The following is a 9,694-nucleotide window of genomic DNA, read 5'->3' as shown; positions in this document are numbered from 1 at the left end:
CAATTAGTCTATATTTTGGCAAGGACCTCTTGGTGTATTGTTATATAAATAATTTCTTTAAATGTTAGTTCTCTAAATGTTCTCTAAATGTCCCTTATGCATTTTTTTTTCCTAAGAGGGTCTTAATACCCAAACATTTACCATTCTAGTCTAAATATTCCTCAGCTGAACTACAACATGAATAGGAATAGAATTGCAGCTTTAGAGAAAATGGCAATGATCCCATTGTTCCCTCTGTGAGCCAGACTGTGCACTGTAAATCATCCATCCCTCAGAAGAAAAACCTCATATCCTTCTGCCAGGACTTCTGATTATAAAGTTTATAAGTAGAAAACTTTAGAAAATCACTTCTTAGCTTGACCTCTAGCAAGGAGAATTTTAATTTAGACATTGAAATACAGAAAGTATCAAAATCAAAAGCAAAATGTTGCCATTTCCCTGTCAAACTCATTGTTAAGGAATAAAAGCCGATTATTCATTCTTCATCATGTCAGTTGAACAGAAAGGACAATTCAGTGTCTTTTGCAGGGGATGGAATGGATTGGTTTCCATCAGTTTAATGGTTCGTGGCTCAGTTTGGCTTCTTGCTATTCCAAGTAAAAGGTATATATTCTTGGAAACATTTTAAGGAAGCATTTACATATCATTTTATTCAAATGAAACTGCAGAATAAAATGCAAGACTCTTCATTGGCTCATATCTTAGAGTGAGTCTGTCATTTCCTCATCAGGACAGTATTGTTTTAGTAACTGAGACGTACACACTCATTTGGAGAACTCTTCTCATTCATAGTAATTCTTTCAGAATGGAGTTAAAGATTGATGCTGAAGTCCTAAGTACACAGCATGTTTTGTAAAACTCAAGAACTGAAAGGAGATGCAAAGACCTTGTGGGGAAGAAAATATAAGGACAGATTCTAGAAGAATCTTCTACGCTTGCAAGAACACTATCCTGCTCTAGTTGCTGTGGATTGGCAGCAGCCTTTTTGCTCAATTTACAGGTGCAAATTTATTCTCACCAGATAAACTCCAGAAGCAAACTAGTGTACATATCTTTTTATCTTCTGGCATCTGTAGACAAAGTGATGAGCTCTCTGATTTGGTTTTCTACCAGAGGACATGCACAAGATTTAGGCCACACACTTTGTGCCCATAAACAAGAGTTCCACCTCTCCTTTCAGTCTTGAACCTGCCTGCATCTGGGGAGAGGAACTGGTTCCTTCAATGTGGATTCTGAAGCCTAATGCTGTCAGAAAATTACTATTTAACACTATAAACCAACTACGCAGAAGCTTAGAAAGTAGGGAAGAAAAACACCAGCTGATCCAGGAGGAGGAGTTTGCAAAGGTAACGTAGCAATCACATTCACTGGTATGTTATTTTACTCTGTTGTAAGCTCTGGAGGTGCAGGCTTGCATTAGATAATCTCAATTTATATGAATCAAAACCAAAACTGAATTCTGAATAAAAACCCTCCTAGTTTCCTGTCACAAAAAAAACCACTGCTTGGTAGAAAAATAAGGACCTGGGTCTTCCCTGTTCTGTGAATTCAAGATAGTTCTATTGTGCAGATAGAAATCCAGATCTGGATTTCTAAACTTTATATTGTTGTTCTCGGAGCCTAAAATTTCTACCTCTAATAGAGAACTTCAGCCTGGCCCTGAGGGAGAATTCTGGACACTTGGTGACCTCCATCATAAGCTGTGGAACCCAAGTTTTAGATTTTCAGCTCTGCCCTGGAAGACTACATTAGATTTTCCTGTCTTCTGGAAACCCTTGTAGTCTTTTGCAACACTGAAGGAAAGTCCCAGAGTGAAATCCAACAGATTTGAATTAACTACAGAATTCCTGGAACTTAACAAAAAAGTTTACCTATTTACTGTTTCATCTGTAGAAAATGCAGAAATGTCAAGTTTTTGTTCAAACTAAGTGACATTTTTGTTTAGACACCACCCGTTTTCCTAAATTGACCCTATGAGTGACTTCAGGCTATGCTGCCTTGGTACTCTCAAAACAGATATCCCTGAAAGGCTACCTTCACTCTTCAATTAGTTCTGATTGTTACAGCCTGTCTCTTAGGTTAAGTAGAATAACAACAACCTTTTGCTTCAGACATTTACACAGATGCATTATGTTCCCCTGTACTTATTATGCTTAGGTCCCTAGACATGTTTGTCTGTCCTAGAGTTGAATTTGTAGAGGTGAATTAGGGCAGTCATAGCACCTGATGATTAGCAAGGAACCCATTATGGCCAGGTCCCTAGAACAGTGTTTATCTCATATTGATCAAAATTGAATCAAATTGCACGAATTTCCATGGCAGAAGGTACAGGCATCACCTTGAGAAAAAGAAGTCTTGGTTGATAGTCTATTGGCTGCTGTGGAAATCATAATTGTGGAGGGAAACAGCAAGATAATTGGCTGCAAAATTTAACAGGGAGAAAAATTTCCCCCAGAAAAACTTTTCTTGGTATTTTCCTTATTTTTAATGTTAAGTCTACAACAATCTTAGACTTGATTTCACAGAATATCTGTCTTAGACCTATCAGGATTCAAAGTGTAGACTTTACTCTTTGATGTGATTTCCCCAAGCTGAATTCAGTAAGTATTCCCTGAGGTGTCCCAGTAGAGAGAATCCTGCATAAAACAAGAGAGACAGTGGCTATGTCACCCTTCTCCTTTCATCTGTGAGGATTTTACCCATAGGGGAAATGTGCATTCATACATTGCTTTTTATAATCTCCAGATCAGAGGGCAGTATAGGACAGGTCTCCATCAGTCTCATTGCTGAAAGTTCTGCTTGGGTAGAAGTGCCATACTTGTTGAGCTGAAGAGCATAAAAATGACCACAGAAATAGCAGCCAGAGTTTTTAACTGAAATCAGGGGCACTTCAATTCAAGGGCATGCCTCAGTTCTCATCATTCAAATGGAAGTTGTCCTTTTGTCAGATATTGTTTCCCGTTGGATAGTTTGGGCATCCTTCTGCTTAGAGTGGGACTTTCCAAAGTGGCAGCTCAGAAATATAACTAAGAATCTGGGTCTTGGTCACCTCAGCCCAACAACATTACCTTCTCTGCCCTTTGTTGTCTGGTGTTAAATCACTCACTTAGATTGCAGTAGAAGCTTGTGGTCACATTGGGAACTGACTTCAGTTCTAAAAATCTGAGAAGAAGCAAATCCACAGTGGAACCCATCTTTTCCTCCTCTGTCTTGGAAGAATAGGATAGACTTAATTTCCCTATATTATTGAAAAAATAGCAAGAAAAAGTCTGCATAGGAATTTAGACCAGTTTAATGGTTTAAAATGAACATTTTAAATAAAATAAAAATAAATATTTTTTTTTAAAAGTTGTTCACAAACAAATAAGGCATTTTATAAAGGTCAAAGAACAAATACTTCAGTTCAGCAAAAACCTCATAAATTTAGTAAACAAATCTAAAACTAGAGCCCTTTCTCCACCCTTCCAGACTGAATCAGTGTTTAGGTTGCCAGTCTCTCAGACGGCCTAGGTTAAGATCCATGATTATGCAATGAAGGATGCTTGTTCTGACAGAATGGAAGATGACATTTGGGTACCTTATTTTATAATGCTTCATAAGCTTTGTTTAAACAGTATAAACAGCAGACAAAGGAAAAATTGATTTTGCAATAAAAGCTATTTTTACAAAAGCAAAAGTCACATGACCTCTTACCCAGCTTTTAAGAGAGCAACAGAACTTGCTTTGCCTGTCTGCCCTGAAAAAAGACTGAATTTAATGTCAAAAACAGAGGTCTTGATAGGGAACAGTACTAAATTCTAAATCTTACATATTAATAGCTTCTGTCCTTGCCTTAACCTCAGTCTCTGGATGACAAAAAACCCCACACAGTAAGGCTTAACCCTTCATAGCTTCTGACCTTTGCAGCAGCTGTGGACACCCTGATTTTTCACTAGGCAAAATTTTCAGAGTGAAATGTATTGATGGGTAGCTCACATACACAACACATGTCCATATACATGTAGGAGGGAAATCAAGGTCTCTGTGGGTACTAAATATCCTAACTTCAAACTATTTATGTCAAACTACATTTGGATTTAACATGATGCATCCCTTTCAAAGCAAAACAAATATTTCAGGCAAACCTTTGCTTGTTCATTGCTAATTTTAACACATGCACTTCCAAAGTCACCTCAACAATATTATTGGTAAATATATCCTGCTGGATAACCATGCAGTTTCCTTCTGAAATGGAGCTTTCCTTTTCCCTCCCTGAAACCTTTAATGAATTCCTCAAATGCAGTATTACATGCTGTAAAACCCTCAGTTACTTACTGAATTTTGTATTTGACACCCCAAAAATAGAAAACCCTGCAAAGCCTCCTTCAGTAAGAAGAGCCAAGAGATATCAAGGTGAATAATTAACAGAATAAGCACTCAAGGAGTATACATTAGTGAACTGCTTAGAACCCATCTGTACTTCAGCAGTCTGATATAAAATATGCAAAAAGAAGATGTTTAAAGATAGGACTAATATTGTGTCCCCTTTTTCAGAGAAGAAAAATGATGGAAAGATAGATATTTCTGCCCTCTCTTTGTAAGAAAAATCAACAACTCCCTGGCTTTGGTACACAAAGTGAAGGTCATATGAGTGAGACCTGAAAGCCCTGGCACAGAGAGCAGCAGAGGGTCAGTGTGAGTAAAAGGGACAAAGTAACCCAAGGCTGGGAACAATGTGACTTATTTGGGAGCAAAGGGAGGAAGGAAAAAGATGAGATCCTGTAGACAGCTGTAATTTGCTCATGGGGGAAAGGGGCTAAACTGGGATGTAAAAAATACTTGTGGGAAGGTAATGGTCTTAGATGCTTTATTGAGACTATAGGTGCACAGAGCTAAGAGGGATAACAAGTAATTTTACAATAGAAGAGACAGTTGTGCTTTCAATTTTGGTGTTCAATTATGGAGCTTAGGATGTTTTGAGCTCACCTTACGGAGATTTATTCATCTCATCAAATGAATAAATGTTCACTCTAAGGACAGTACTGGCTTGCAACTCAGTTCAGGTACCTCCACCTAGATGGCCATCTAGTTCCATCTGAGACAAAGTAGAATATGGCATTTCTGGAGCTGTCAGATACACCACTACTTAAGAGTAGACTCAGTCTCTAGCTGCCATTCCAGAAAATAAGAAAAGAGGTATCTGGGGCTGAATATGAAAATTACCTTGGGCATCTGAAACGCCTCTCTCTGCAATTACATTGAGATCTTGATCTCCCTTGTTGATAATGGAAATGTATCTGATCTGTAAAGACCTACAAGTAGACGCCTAAAATTATGTCTCTGAATCTGAAACATACCTCCAGGTCTCAGCTCTCACCTCTAAGTCTAGTGCCATTTAAAATTTCCACCTGGCCTCCAGCCACCAGTCTGGAGAAGCACAGTCTTCCTCTAGGTGTTGTGTCATATCTGACAGCCCCATGAAGACGTCCCAGCCTCCCTGAGTGGCAGACAAACCGCTCAAGCAACTGAATCAAGTTTCCAGCACCCAGACCTCCAGTTACTCCTACAAACACCCATATCACTGTCCAGAGAAAAACATTATATCCAATAGCCTGGTTCTGCAGTGCTTAGGTTCATACAGGGAGATAAACTGTTATACTTTAAAGGAATTTGTAAGAGAACACCTTGAAGAATGGCTACACAAATAATAAGGAAAAAACCAGCCAGAATAAGTAAAAAACATTTAAAAATAGGATTTCTTAAGAATTTGCAGGCCTAAATCCAAGATTACTTCAGTATCTCCTGCTAGGCAGACAGTTACTGGATAAAAGTAATAAAGTGTATTTTGGAACTCAAACAGGCCCCAGTTGTCCCCTCCTCCATAAATTCCTAACCAAGAAATTATAGATACAAATTCATGTTTATGTTCTCCAGCTACTACTGTAAAATATTATCTTCTACACAGCAAAACAGTTTCTGAGACACAACTACCGATACACCTTGTAAGCTTTTGTGCAGGAACACTGTGTACACAAGTATATGTTTAGCTTGTGGGCCTAGAAGAAATGGGGCATACTGCTGAACTCTCAAAACATTAGGTGAATTTGAAACTGGGCATCTCAGTTGTTGTTTGTGCATATGATAAACTCATTTATTGCTTGAAAAGAGGACTAGCAGCTCAGAAACACTTTTTTTCTTCTGCTTGCTTTAAAAGTAGCATCGGTTCATATCTGATTTAGAGAAAGTGTTTAGACACCAGCCTTTGAAGAAGGCAGTGAATCTCCAGGAGAATATACAAATTGTAATTAAGAGATGAGACCTCAGTGTGTGAATTCTCTTCCTTTCCCTCTTGGTGGAGATGGGGGATTGGCCTAGATGATTTCACACACACTGTGTTGAGTTTCCTGGGCCTCACCTTAATTCTAACTGTGTGTCTCCAGCATCTCATATCTCTTTCTTGAGGACCAAAGAAAATCTAGACATTGCAATTCTTGTTGCTTTGATACCTAAACTCACATTATTGTATTATATTATTATACCTATTACTGTAGGTATTAAACCTCACATATTTTCTTTACTACTTATTTCTAAATACTTAATATGCAAATTGTAAATTATCTATATTTTAGATATATATATATTACTTTTTGAATTAAGCCTCATAATAGGCTGTAGTGCATGTATAAAGCAATGTACCACACACCCTTTGGAAGCAGAGGTTATTAATGAAGCAGTCACTCAGATATAGGAAGCTGATTAAGACAGACAATATGGACAAATCTGCCACAAGCATAACAACCTTTTAACCACACACTTTGTGTCAGACAGCTGCAAGAGGGCTGCTCTGTAAAATCAGCTGAGCTGGCAGCCAAGTGTGACAGTGAAGATGGTAGGGCAGTGCCCTCCCTGACACAGCCCCATCCCACAGCACCCTAACCAGCAAAGCAGGTCTGGTGACAGTGACCATGTTCAACCACAAGTGCAGATCATCAGATCAGTCCAAAGGGATTGAATCTGAGGTCAGGCTCAGGACTGGTGGGTTTACGGCCAGGCACAAGCATGCTGTCCATGCAGCTTCAACAAGAAGCTGGGGCTGAAATGAAGCTCCCAAGCCAAGAGGATTAGGGCCCCATTGGGGTGCCTTTCACTTCTGACCCACCCAGCTGTCTGATCCAAGGTCACAGTAGAGTCAGCAGTAGAGCAGCAGCCCTACCATAGGAAAAAGTGGCTGCTGAGTCTCTGTAGGGTCCTGACACTGATCCAGAAATAAACTTGCTAGGACAGCAGCAGGTTAACTCAGGATGTGACAACAGTCCTAGTAGTCAAGGCACTTGAGATGCAAAAGCTTTGAGCTTGGATTTCCTCAGGCTGAAAGATGGTAAAATCCTGATCTTCCTGGGTGAGGCCTCCACTTGGTTGTCTTTTAAAAGAGAAAAGGTCTCTGCAAGCAGAAGTGTTAATTCCTGCCCTCACCGGAGGAGCTAGTGTCTAATCTGGAGCAGAGTAAGATTGCTCCTGCCTTGCAATCTTGACTTACTAAAGAGTAACGATTGGGGTGGTGGTGGTGGAAAAAGGGGAAAATTCAGATATACCACTGACTCCTATTCACTGATTTAGATATATTTTTATTTGGCTTCTATTTGGTCTCTGTCTCTCACAGACTTGTACCTGGAATCTTTTATCAGTGCAAGTGCCTAGAATTGGACATTGAAACCCCATAAAACTTCTGCAGGAACTGAACTTCACTGTAATGTACAGTGCCTTCTATGCTGGGTAGTTCTAGTCCTCATTATAGACGGGATGCAGGATCTAGACTTTAAATTATTCTCCATCAGACTTATCCTACAGTATTTTAACACTGGAAAGACTAATTTATTTCATAGATGAATATACAGACTGATAATTACCCCTTTCCCCCTCCATTTGGCTAATTCACATGGCTTAACTATCCTTCAGCGATGCTGAAGACTTCTGCAGGAGGGAGGGAGGTGCTGCCATTCAGGTTCTTCACTACCACCCCAACTGGAACAGGCTGCTCCTCTGTCACCAGCTGACCTTTGCCTTAAAGACTGATGCACTTTGCAGAGGTACAAGAGGGCTGGTCCTCTGTAATTTGATCTTTGTTTGCCGTGGAAAGGCTGGTTTGTTTGCTTTGCACTTAAGGCCCACAGTTTATTCAGCACTGTAAAACTCTTCAAAATCACACATAAGTAAATAAGTGAAAAACAAACAATGCTGAAAATTTGTCTGCTTAAAAGGGAGTGACTACTGTTGCTTAACAGTTTATACTTACCAGACTTCATTTTACAGCAGAAAAATACATTTTCCACCATCCAAATGTCTTCTGTGAAATGATAAAATCCTCAGCATTTTAAAAAACCAAGTTCAATGCCTCTGTTTAAAAGAGTACTGTGCCTGACTTTCTTCTTCAGGCTATTGTTCACGACATCAGAGGATACCGAGGTCAGTGTTTAAACTGAAAGTCCCAATTTAACTTTTATTATTGTACACTGCTTAATCTGGAACTACTGAATCATAAACTATGATAGGTAAATGGCACAACATTAAAGAAATTAATTCCATAATTTAGAGTTTCCTGTCCTGATCCCTCTGGGCCAGTCCTGAAGTCCTTGCTCATTTCCTTACTCCTGATTCATCAAAGTATTTAAACACTCTAGATTTCTATGGGGTTTTGAGCATATGCTAGTTGATTCAACACTTTAATCAGATAAAATCCTCACTAAAGTCAGTAGGAATTTTTTTTTCCTAAAGACCTAAAGTTTCAGTCTTTTGTTTGTTCAGTTTTTAAATCCTGCATTTGAGTCCACACAACGTGAAATCAAGAATTTATGTGTTTGGTAGTTGTTGCTATGCATCACTCCCTGCCCAAACCAGTTCTCTCACTTTGCCTATTTAATCACTGGCTAGTAATATTAGTGGCAAGAGGAATTTAACAGATGAGGTAGTGCTGGAGTAGGTGGAGACTTCTTGAGAAGAAGGTTATAATAATTTGTATCACACGTATCACTTTACATTATATTTAAACCTGAGAAGGCACACTTTTTCTTTATCCCCTCTTGAGCTACCATTAAAAATATTTAACCATTTAAACATCTTGAAGTGTACCATAGCTTTATTTTCCCTCATTGCTTAGGTGTGAGCAAAATTTATTGGGGGGAAAAAAATATGGAATTGTGTTACATAATGCTTAGAGATAACATAATGGAGAATATATAGGGGAATGGCTCCTTAAATCTCACAAACATAGCTGCTATACAGCAACTTGGTCTGCTGAACAGCAGCCCACTTCACTAGAAAATTTAGTATGTAGTGAGCAATGTATTCTACTGAAACTATGTTAACACAGGGCTTCTTAACAAGCTTATGATATCAGTTTCTTCTGAATTCCTTGGGTACAAGCCTGTTTGATGAATGTCTCACCAGTTAAATCTTTGGGTGCCAACAGTTTTGACTTTTCTAATCAAAGATGTGGACCAGCTTAGTTTTTTGGAGGTTTTTTTAAATTTTTTTTTTTTTTATTAGAAACCAAGAAAAGCACTGCCAAACTTCTTAGAAATAGGAATACTGCTAAGCCTGAGCAATAGATTAATGGAAAAATTTCAGTTTTGGAAATTTGTGGCTAAGCAAGCACAGGCTTTGGAGGGGTTGGGCTGCTGAAGGACACGGCATGAGGTGTGCAGCAGTCTTAAATTCT

This window comes from Pseudopodoces humilis, chromosome 2, assembly GCF_049639895.1.
Source record: "Pseudopodoces humilis isolate 2021_Gansu_Grassland_sample_001 chromosome 2, ASM4963989v1, whole genome shotgun sequence".
NCBI classification, from domain to species: Eukaryota; Metazoa; Chordata; class Aves; order Passeriformes; family Paridae; genus Pseudopodoces; species Pseudopodoces humilis.
This window is presented reverse-complemented; position numbering follows the sequence as displayed.